Below are 12,483 nucleotides of genomic sequence, written 5' to 3'. Positions count from 1 at the left end.
CAGCCAGAGATTCAGTAAAACAAAAGCACATTGATTATCAGACAAGTCACGGGGTTTTGATCGGGAGTAGCCTAGCACAGGCTACTTATACAAGTGAAGCGCAAAATCCACTTGTAGGCCTATAATATGGTAGCAAAATATTTTGATCAGCTAATATATGACAAAACTAAATAAAGATGATCAGTAGCACTTCCCCAGCCTAATTATTGCCAAATATCCAAACGGAGATTCAGTGAAAAGAAAAGAAAAATCTGACATTTATTGATTTATCTATACGAGTCAACCACGCTTGTCTAAAAGCAGCGCGACGCCGCTGTCCCAATCAAACCCGTGCTGAAATTATAATAGGTGACCAAACACATAGGCCTATATATACAATAATTAGGCAAAAGGCTCCCATGCGACAACATGTTTGCATAATGTGCCGTGTAATTTCCTGGGTTTTGTCATTACATTTATCTCGGGAATATATGGACCCGGGAGTAGTCCCGGGACATTCCCACGATCCTGGTGTTAATCCCTAGCACATATCACTATTGCTGTAAATCTGTTTCCCACGTAGATATAAATCAGTGAACACACAAATTGTACTCCATAGATACAGGTGCGTTACTAACCTATTACACTAATTACATACATAATGTAATGTTACAATAGTTCTGAGGGATGTAAACTGTAGCCGGCCATTATTTTCTGTTCCAAATGTTCTTTTAAAACAACAATAACATAATTATGTCAGTGTGAAACGCTTTCAATTTAAATTCTAAAAACGGGCTTAACATTACTTTCTTAGAAATAAAAGGAGCTATCTAGAACCAAAAAGGGTTATTCAGCTGTTTATATAGGAGAACCCTCTGAAAAAAACCTTTTGTTCCAGGTAGAACTGGTTTGGTTCCAGGTAGAACCCTTCTGGGTTCCATGTAAAAACCTTTCCACAGAGGGTTCTACATGGAACCCTAAAGGGTTCCCCTATGGGAATAGCTGGAGAACCCTTTGGAACCCTTTTTTCTAATAGTGTACTGCAAATTATTGGAATCGTTATTCCTTTCATGACAAAAATAATACATTGCTTTACAGCACTTTTTTAAAACAAAACAGTATCAGTCAGGCGCTTCTGAATGTTCACCATTTTGTAAAATTCAGAATGATGCAGTCATTTGGTTCTGGGATGTAACAACCAATACCTGTGAAAACAAGGTCCAAATAGGTCAGTAGTGTTTTACAGTAGATGCACAATTAATGTGACAAATAGATTGTTGTAAACAACACTTGCTTTTGCCCTTAATTCTGTAGAAAGAGAGAGAGAGACAGATATTCTAAATCATGACTCACCCACATCAGGTCTGATCACAGGTCCATTCTTCCCAGTCTGAACAAGGAGCTCCCAGTAAGTGTGCTCAGCATTGTCCCCGGCAACACCATTCACACTCTCCAGGAAAGGACCATAGTTGAGGTCCTCTGTGTAGGTAAACTTGGAAGAACAATGCTCACTGCCTACTGACATAATATAAAATAACTGGCACACCACCTGCCAATTATAATACAATTTATCCATTGCAACAGCAAGAAAACCACCATTACTTTTTCACATTGGAAACAGAAAAATCCTGTATCACTCAATGCCATGCAATAATTGACACATAAAACTACAGAACAGTATCTGTAAATTAGAATATAAAACGTTTCTCAAACTGTAACATCTGTAATGCATTTATGAGCTATTCTAGAAATTGATCAGACAATGGAATCTAAATGTCTACTCACTTGAAGTCTGCATTGGTCTGCTCCAGTCTCCTCATGGCACCGAGTAGGATCCCTCTGAGCACAATGTCAGCACTGTAGGTCTCATTGGGTGCATTGGAGATGCTTTTGACTATCGTCAACTCGATGGGGTTTGGTCCATATGCCTCTGTAATAAAATTGTAATTAAAGATTATGCTGTGTAGGTTATAAAGATAACATTACAAAGATGTAAATATATTCCACATTACTTTCGGTCAGGATCCCATGAACCAGCAACAGCAGAGCTGCTTGCTTCTTATACAGTATTCCTAGACTTGTAGCCACTCATTTATAGTCTGGTTACAGTCTGTTTAGCTGTCCTTCCACTCCTTGCCACTCATTGTCATGCTGAACATATGACGCAGAGTGCAAGGAGTGGAATGTTAACAGACTGGGAACCAGGCTAACTACTTTAGGGACCTTTTGGAATTTATGGAACGGTGTACACAGAGGAATTTGGGGGGATGGGTCATGCTATTTCAATTTAAGTCCGGTGAAGGTTTAGTAGTTTTTAAATTCAGCACAGGGGAAGGTCATGCAATTTATAAGAGACTGTCTCCACTGATAAATAGGAGAGCTTTTCGAGCTGCGTGCCCAGTGGCTGGGAGCGCAGCCTGCAGGTTAACGTTTTTCCGTTATGAATGATGTTCTCGAAGCAGCTTTGCAGAGTTTAGCTAATGAGTGATGGGTTAATGTGCATACTCTTCTAAGTTAGGCTACACATATTTAGCCTGTCTGTCTTCACTGTTCTTAAGCCCAATTACGCACTTGGCCTCCTCGCTGCCTCTCTGCTATTCCTCTTCAGTCTTGTGCAGCTAAACTGCAATAGCTTGTTGGACACTTACACAATAAGACCAGGAGAATGTGGACACCTGCTTGTCGAACATCGCATTCCAAAATCATGGGCATTCATTTGGAGTTGGCCCCCCAACATTCTCCACTCTTCTGGGAAGGCTTTCCACTAGATGTTGGAACATTGCTGCGGGGACTTGCTTCCATTTAGCCACAAGACCATTAGTGAGGACAGGCACTGATGTTGGGCGATTAGGTCTGGCTCATAGTTGGCGTTCCAATTCCTTCCAAAGGTGTTTTAATGGTGTTGAGGTCAGGGTTCTATGCAGGCCAGTCAAGTTCTTCCACGCTGATCTGGACGGGGGCATTGTCATGTGTAACGGATGTGAAACGGCTAGCTAGTTAGCGGTGGTGCGCGCTATCAATCGGTGACATTTCAATCGGTGCTCTGAGACCTTGAAGTAGTGGTTCCCCTTGCTCTGCAAGGGCCGCGGCTTTTGTGGATTGATGGGTAACGATGCTTCGTGGGTGACTGTTGTTGATGTGTGCCGAGTGTCCTTGGTTCGCGCCCGGGTATGGGTGAGGGGACGGTCTAAAGTTATACTGTTACACATGCTGAAACAGGAAAGGGCCTTCCCCAAACTGTTGCCACAAAGTTGGAAGCACAGAATCGTCTCAAATTTCATTGAATGCTGTAGCATTAAGATTTCCCTTCACTGGAACTCAAGGGCCTAGCCCGAACCATGAAAAACAGCCCCAAACCATTGTTCCTCCTCCACCAAACTCTACAGTTGGCGCTACAAATTTGTCTGTTGGACTGCCAGATGGTGAGGCGTGATTCCAATGGTGGCGAGCTTTACATCACTCCAGCCGACTCTTGGCATTGCGCATGGTGATCTTAGGCTTGTGTGTGGCTACTCAGCCATTGAAACCCATTTCATGAAGCTCCCGACAAACACTTCTTGTGCTGACGTTGCTTCCAGAGGCAATTTGGAACTCGGTAGTGAGTGTTGCAACTGCAGACCAGACAATTTTTAAGCGCCACGCACTCCAGCACTTGGCGGTCCTGTTCTGTGAGCTTGTGTGGCCTACCACTTTGCGGCTGAGCCGTTGCTGCTCCTATACATTTCCACTTCACAATAACAGCACTTACAGTTGACCGGGGCAGCTCTAGCTTTGCAGAAACTTGATATACTGACTTGTTGAAAATATGGCATCCTATAACAGTGCCACATTGAAAGTTACTGAGCTCTTCAGTAAGCCATTCTACTGCCAATGTTTGTCTATGGAGATTTTATACACCTGTCAGCAACGGGTGTGACTGAAATAGGCTAATCCACTAATTTGAAGGAGTATCCACAAACTTTTCTATATATAGTGTATTTTGAGCATTTTCTTTAGTAATTCCATATTCAAGGAGAGATGCAAGCATAATATTGCTTTCTGAATATAAAATAGGTCTACAGCATCCAAAATAATTGGTGGGGAGTTTGAAAGGAGAGAGAGCGCATGCAATGGTTTGATCACATTGGCTGGTGATGATAAATTGATAAGATCCAGGCGAGTTGATAACCATTAGAAAAATGGAAATCGCAATCCACTTGAGCAAAGATGCATGCACGATGCAACGATTTAACTTTTACATGCTGACACAAAGATGTGCAGGCCACATGGCGCTTGTTCTTGAATTGCTATATTTATCACTTCAAATCAAATCAAAGTTTACAACAGGAATACAACAGGTGTAGACATTACAGTGAAATGCTTACTTACAGGCTCTAACCAATAGTGCAAAAAAGGTATTAGGTGAACAATAGGTAAGTAAAGAAATAAAAACAACAGTAAAAAAAAACGTGAAAAATAACAGTCATCTGTTTGAGCGGTATGCAAATTGGAGTGGGGTCTCGGGTTTCTGGGATAATGGTGTTGATGTGAGCCATTACCAAATCAAATCAAATTTTATTTGACACATACACATGGTTAGCAGATGTTAATGCGAGTGTAGCGAAATGCTTGTGCTTCTAGTTCCGACAATGCAGTAATAACCAACAAGTAATCTAACTAACAATTCCAAAACTACTGTCAAGTGTAAGGGGATAAAGAATATGTACATAAAGATATATGAATGAGTGATGGTACAGAGCAGCATAGGCAAGATACAGTAGATGGTATCGAGTACAGTATATACATATGAGATGAGTATGTAAACAAAGTGGCATAGTTAAAGTGGCTAGTGATACATGTATTACATAAAGATGCAGTAGATGATATAGAGTACAATATATACATATACATATGAGATGAATAATGTAGGGTATGTAAACATTATATTAGGTAGCATTGTTTAAAGTGGCTAGTGATATATTTTACATAATTTCCCATCAATTCCCATTATTAAAGTGGCTGGAGTTGAGTCAGTGTGTTGGCAGCAGCCACTCAATGTTAGTGGTGGCTGTTTAACAGTCTGATGGCCTTGAGATATAAGCTGTTTTTCAGTCTCTCGGTCCCAGCTTTGATGAACCTGTACTGACCTCGCCTTCTGGATGATACAAATGCCATACCAGGCAGTGATGCTCTCGATGTTGCAGATGTAGAACCTTTTCAGGATCTCAGGACCCATGCTAAATCTTTTTAGTTTCCTGAGGGGGAATAGGCTTTGTCGTGCCCTCTTCACGACTCTCTTGGTGTGCTTGGACCATTCTAGTTTGTTAGTGATGTGGACACCAAGGAATTGAAGCTCTCAACCAGCTCCACTCCACTACGCCCCGTCGATGAGAATGGGGGCGTGCTCGGTCCTCCTTTTCCTGTAGTCCACAATCAGGTTGTTATTCTGGCACCACCCATACAGAAACAGGAGGTAGACTATCCTCCTGTCTTGGGTGTGTACTTGTACATCAAGCTGCCTCACTACAGATTTAGGAAGTAGATAGACTAGCGTCCTGGGGGTGTACCTGTACATCAAGCTGCCTCACTACAGATTTAGGAAGTAGATAGACTAGCGTCCTGGGGGTGTACCTGTACATCAAGCTGCCTCACTACAGATTTAGGAAGTAGATAGACTAGCGTCCTGGGGGTGTACCTGTACATCAAGCTGCCTCACTACAGAAACAGGAAGTAGATGGTTTAGGGTCCTGTCTATGCGGTGTACCTGTACATCAAGCTGCCTCTCTACAGAAACAGGAAGTAGACTAGCGTCCAGAGGGTGTATCTGTACATCAAGCTGCCTCACTACAGAAACAGCCTTTCAAAGCACTTCATGGCTATGGACATGAGTGCTACGGGTCTGTAGTCATTTAGGAATGTTGCCTTTATGTTCTAGGGCACAGGGACTATGGTGGTCTGCTTGAAACATGTTGGTTTTACAGAATCAATCAGTGTTGGTTGGTGAGCACATGCCCGGAGCACATGTCCTGGTAATCCGTCTGGCCCCGCAGCCTGTTTGAAGGTCAACATAAAGGTTTAAAGTGTCACTTTCATTACAGTTAATGTACATTTCAGTATTACTTACCGTTAATACAATGTCTACAGACCACCATGAAAGCACTGATTTGTCTGGAAACTGTATATGCTAGCGTGCAGTAGAATGAGTTGATTAGTTGATTGATAGGCCTACATGTGTAGGCTACTGAAGATCGATTAACGATAACCTGTCCTGTCATCTAGTGTGGATGCTAGATACACCACCAGTGTATTATACACCCTAATCCCACTGGGCACACACTGGTTGAATACATGTCAACATAATTTCAATTAAATTATGTTGAACCGATGTGGAATAGAGCCCCACAGTGGAGGTGTCATAATACCCATTAAACCTAGCATTCAAACAGGGAAATGGTTCCAAATAGTTTTTTCACAATTCATTTTTCTCCTATGGGATTTTAGAAACACTTAAAATAAGGGCTGTGTTTCGTGTAGGCTTACCCTGGCGTGACGTAAATCTCTCAGACAAGGTGAGTTTTATCAATATATTCGGCTTATTTAATCTCAGATTCTAAAATGCCTATTAGCATCAAAGTAGACATCATGCAAGACTACAAATCACTGTAAGCTCCTCCACGTCATCTCTAGCTAACAGATATTGGGTAAATTTAAAACTTCACAGAATTGTGCATTTAAAGAAATCTAGAAAATGTATGAATTACTTCATTAGCTACTATTAGATAGTTAATCCTGAGATTCTTACCTTTCCTCGATTCGGCAGTCTTGTCAGATAATCATGGCATTTGTAGTTCTTTATGATAGCAACATCAGCAGCTAATTTGCATTTTATTTTGGGGCGGGTAAATACAGCCGAATATATTGATAAAGCCACCTTGTCCGAGAGATTTACATGGTTATCAAAACTTCACGCCAGGGTAAGCCCTTATTTTAGGTGTTTCTAAAAACACCTATGGGAAAATGAATGGTGGAAAAACGATTGGAGCCATTTCCCTGTTTGACTGCTAGGTTTTATGGGTATTATGAGTCACACTGTGGTACTGTGGCATTGTGGATGGCACTAAAGGGCATGCAAAACTGTGTGAGTCAAGGGGCAATTTTCAGACGGGCTATATGCACAAATTTGGAATACAATTGCAAGGAACGTGACAGAGGGACCATTTTTTGCCCAATGAAGGCAGGACAAAGTCTAAATAGCACTACATCAATGAAGACATGCTCCCATTCTATAGTCTGTGTGTGAAACAAGTTCTCAGGGTTATGCTCCATGACGTTGGATGCCAACCACTAATAAACTCCACAGAAGCAGAGGCAGGGTGACAACACTAGCTAGCTAGGACAACAGTAGACCGTGTCCTTCGCCCCCTCCTGTTGGGCACTGTTATCCTGCAGTTCTGTTAATGACAGTGAGGGCAGATGTTCAGCAGGTGTTAGCGAAGGACACGAGCTACAGTGCCTTGCGAAAGTATTTGGCCCCCTTGAACTTTGCAACATTTTGCCACATTTCAGGCTTCAAACATAAAGATATAAAACTGTATTTTTTTGTGAAGAATCAACAACAAGTGGGACACAATCATGAAGTGGAACGACATTTATTGGATATTTCAAACTTTTTTAACAAATCAAAAACTGAAATTGGGCGTGCAAAATTATTCAGCCCCCTTAAGTTAATACTTTGTAGCGCCACCTTTTGCTGCGATTACAGCTGTAAGTCGCTTGGGGTATGTCTCTATCAGTTTTGCACATCGAGAGACTGACATTTTTCCCATTCCTCCTTGCAAAACAGCTCGAGCTCAGTGAGGTTGGATGGAGAGCATTTGTGAACAGCAGTTTTCAGTTCTTTCCACAGATTCTCGATTGGATTCAGGTCTGGACTTTGACTTGGCCATTCTAACACCTGGATATGTTTATTTTTGAACCATTCCATTGTAGATTTTGCTTTATGTTTTGGATCATTGTCTTGTTGGAAGACAAATCTCCGTCCCAGTCTCAGGTCTTTTGCAGACTCCATCAGGTTTTCTTCCAGAATGGTCCTGTATTTGGCTCCATCCATCTTCCCATCAATTTTAACCATCTTCCCTGTCCCTGCTGAAGAAAAGCAGGCCCAAACCATGATGCTGCCACCACCATGTTTGACAGTGGGGATGGTGTGTTCAGGGTGATGGGCTGTGTTGCTTTTACGCCAAACATAACATTTTGCAGTGTTGCCAAAAAGTTCCATTTTGGTTTCATCTGACCAGAGCACCTTCTTCCACATGTTTGGTGTGTCTCCCAGGTGGCTTGTGGCAAACTTTAAACGACACTTTTTATGGATATCTTTAAGAAATGGCTGTCTTCTTGCCACTCTTCCATAAAGGCCAGATTTTTGCAATATACGACTGATTGTTGTCCTATGGACAGAGTCTCCCACCTCAGCTGTAGATCTCTGCAGTTCATCCAGAGTGATCATGGGCCTCTTGGCTGCATCTCTGATCAGTCTTCTCCTTGTATGAGCTGAAAGTTTAGAGGGACGGCCAGGTCTTGGTAGATTTGCAGTGGTCTGATACTCCTTCCATTTCAATATTATCGCTTGCACAGTGCTCCTTGGGATGTTTAAAGCTTGGGAAATCTTTTTGTATCCAAATCCGGCTTTAAACTTCTTCACAACAGTATCTCGGACCTGCCTGGTGTGTTCCTTGTTCTTCATGATGCTCTCTGCGCTTTTAACGGACCTCTGAGACTATCACAGTGCAGGCATTTATACGGAGACTTGATTACACACAGGTGGATTGTATTTATCATCATTAGTCATTTAGGTCAACATTGGATCATTCAGAGATCCTCACTGAACTTCTGGAGAGAGTTTGCTGCACTGAAAGTAAAGGGGCTGAATAATCTTGCACGCCCAATTTTTCAGTTTTTGATTTGTTAAAAAAGTTTGAAATATCCAATGAATGTCGTTCCACTTCATGATTGTGTCCCACTTGTTGTTGATTCTTCACAAAATAATACAGTTTTATATCTTTATGTTTGAAGCCTGAAATGTGGCAAAAGGTCGCAAAGTTCAAGGGGGCCGAATACTTTCGCAAGGCACTGTAACTAGGACTCCAATACACAGCAGGTGGGATGGGTAGCTAGCTAGCACACAGGTAGACAGTGTACTTCATCCCCGTCTGTCGGGCACTCTTTTCCCCAGTACTGTTAACGATTTCAAGGGCAGATGTTCGGCAGGTGGTTGCTAAGGACGACTGAGTGCTAACTAACTAGCTAGCTAGGACCCCGGTAGGCTGGACACATACAGAAGACACATACAGTATACAGAATATAGCCCAAGTCCATATTATGGCAAGAACAGTTCAAATTAGCAAAGAGAAATGACAGTCCATCATTACTTTAAGACATGAAAGTCAGTCAATACGGAACATTTCAAGAACTTTGAAAGTTTCTTGAAATCAGGCGCAAAAACCTTCAAGCGCTATGATGAAATTGGCTCTCATGAGGACCGCCACATGAATGGAAGACCCAGAGTTACCTCTGCTTCAGAGGATAAGTTCATTAGAGTTACCAGCCTCAGAAATTGATGCCCAAATAAATGCTTCACAGAGTTAAAGTAACAGACACATCTCAACATCAACTGTTCAGAGGAGAATCAGGCATTCACGGTGGAATTGCTGCAACAAAACCACTACTAAAGGACACCAATCATAAGAAGAGACTTACTTTGTCCAAGAAACACGAGCAAAGGACGTTAGATCAGTGGAAATGTGTCCTTTGGTCTGGAGTCCAAATTGGAGATTTTTGGTTCCAACCGCCGTGTCTTTGTGAGACGAGGTGTGGGTGAACAGATGATCTCTGCATGTGTATTTCCCACCGTAAAGCATGGAGGAGGACGTGTTTTGGTGTGGGGATGCTTTGCTGATGACACTGTGATTTCTTTAGAATTCAAGGCACCCTCAACCAGCATGGCTACCACAGAATTCTGCAGCGATACGCCATCCCATCTGGTTTGGGCTTAGTGGGACTATCATACGTTTTTCAACAGGACAATGACCCAATACACCTCCAGGCAGTGTAAAGGCTATTTAACCAAGAATGAGAGTGATGGAGTGCTGCATCAGATTACCAGGCCTCCACAATCCCCCAGACCTCAAACAAATTGAGATGGGTTGGGATGAGATGGACCGAAGAGTGAAGGAAAAGCAGCCAACAAGTGCTCAGCATGTGAGAACTCCTTCAAGACTGTTGGAAAAGCATTCCAGGTGAAGCTGGTTGAGAGAATGCCAAGCATGTGCAAAGCTGTCATAGAGACATCTCAAATATAAAATATATTTTGAATTTGTTTAACATTTTTTAGTTACTACATGATTCCATATGTGTTATGACATAGTTTTGATGTCTTTACTATTATTCTACAATGTAGAACATAGTAAAAATAAAGGAAAACCCTTGAATATGTAAGTAGGTGTTATAAAACATTTGACTGGTAGTGTACATAACAAAAAAAGGATACTATTTTAATAAGGAGAATCTCCACTTTCTAATTATGTAAGGTTGGGCAGTGTATTCTGTTGTCATCAAATGCTAGCCACAAAATACATTTTGCCATTGGAATGCTAAGCTCCCCCATTGTTTTCCTATGGAGAGGCATGCTGGTATATTTCGCAAAATATCTGTCAATGTGTTCAGTCGGACACCATTTTAATCATGAGAATCTCCTCTTTGTAATTATGTAAGGCTGGGCAGTGTATTTTGTTGACATCAAATGCTAGACCAGAAATAGTCAGAAGTTCCTACTTCCTCGTTATGCAGACATAAGCACACTTGGAAACCATTGAGGTGCGGATGTTCACTTTCTACACAAGTTGTTATTTTTCAGTTTTGTGCTAAGAACAGGTTGTAGTGGTAAAATAAAAGGGATACAGTTGTTGGTGCCACTTAGGCAAAATGGAATTCTAAGTGTCACTCCAGTCAAAACAGGCTCTGCGAACGGTCGATGCCATTCATTTGCTATGGGCTAGTGTTAGTGTTCCAGTTTAGCCAATGATATTTTGCCATTTTTCATCCATGAATTTTGACTCGTTCTATTGTCCAGCCTAACTCCGGTACACAGCAGGCGGGATAGGTAGCTAGCTAGCCAACGAGATAGCTAGGACACCGGTAGACTGTACCCTTCAGCCCCGCCTGTAAGGCATTGCTTTCCTGCAGTTCTGTTAACGACTGTCACGCCCTGGCCTTAGTTATTTGTTTTCTTTATTATTTTGGTTGGGTCAGGGTGTTATATGGGGGATTTATGTGGTTTGTCTTGTCTAGGGGTTTTGTATGTTTATGGCGCTGTTTCCTTTCTAGGTAAATTGTATGTCTATGGTTGCCTAGATTGGTTCTCAATTAGAGGCAGCTGTCTATTGTTGTCTCTGATTGGGAACCATATTTAGGCAGCCATATTCTTTGGGTATTTTGTGGGTGATTGTTTCCTGTATCAGTGTTTGTGCCACACGGGACTGGTTCGTTGCCAGGTCACTTTATTATTTTGTATTTGTGTTCATGTTTAGTTTTTCTTATTAAAAACCATGGACACCATGCTGCGTATTGGTCCGATCCTTGTTTCGCCTCTTCAGAGGAAGAGGAGGAAATCTGCCTTGACAACGACGCCTTGGGGCGGACGGGTTTAGGGTTGTTAAATATTGTGTGGATGAAGGGTGGGTTGAATAATGAGAAAACAATACCTTAAAATATTCATTAAATGTATATTTCCTGTGCAATTTATATCTATAGGCTACATTGAGATTTTATTTTAGGCTATCTTGCATTAGTGCATAAACCGAAATATTAGGGCCTAACTGTATGAACGCCAAATAGCCTACACGCCAAATGCTTTTGGGAACAGGCAGAAAAAGTTCACGTCAATTCGCAGAGACAAAAAGGACAATTGTCGGAGTTTATTTCAATAAGAGAATAGCTGCGAAAGGAGAGTTGAAAATAATGATAATGAAGGGCCAGAAAAGTCATGTTTGGGGAAAATGTGGTAAAGTGGAAAAAGAGGATGATAATAGTGTGATGATTTTGTGAGGCTCTATATAAATTCGACAGTCACAAGACGGGGACTTCAAATAGGCCCATGGCACTCCAAGAGAACTGTCGCATACTGTTCAGATGGGATAAATGGAAACTGAAATCTGGGACATTGACTGTAGCCTACTGCCCTACAAAGGCAAAACGTAGTAACTATGAATTTGGTCAGAAATCTTTGATCAGTTATCTGATGTATTTATTTTCCTTACACAATAACAAGCCAGTTGATCAGCATTTATAATGGAGTATCAGAAATTGCTGTCTATCTTAAAAAACAGGCTTAGATTTTCACTTTACCACATAATATAGTCAGGCGTTGTGGATGAGTTATTAGCAGTTGTGGACAGGTGCCGGTGAACAAAGAGCTTACCCACGCACCACTCAGGAGCAAAGGACACTGCGTGCTAGCTCACTAGGAAC

This window comes from Oncorhynchus masou, chromosome 9 (genome assembly GCF_036934945.1).
Source record: "Oncorhynchus masou masou isolate Uvic2021 chromosome 9, UVic_Omas_1.1, whole genome shotgun sequence".
NCBI classification, from domain to species: Eukaryota; Metazoa; Chordata; class Actinopteri; order Salmoniformes; family Salmonidae; genus Oncorhynchus; species Oncorhynchus masou.
Note: the sequence above shows the minus strand (reverse complement) of the source record.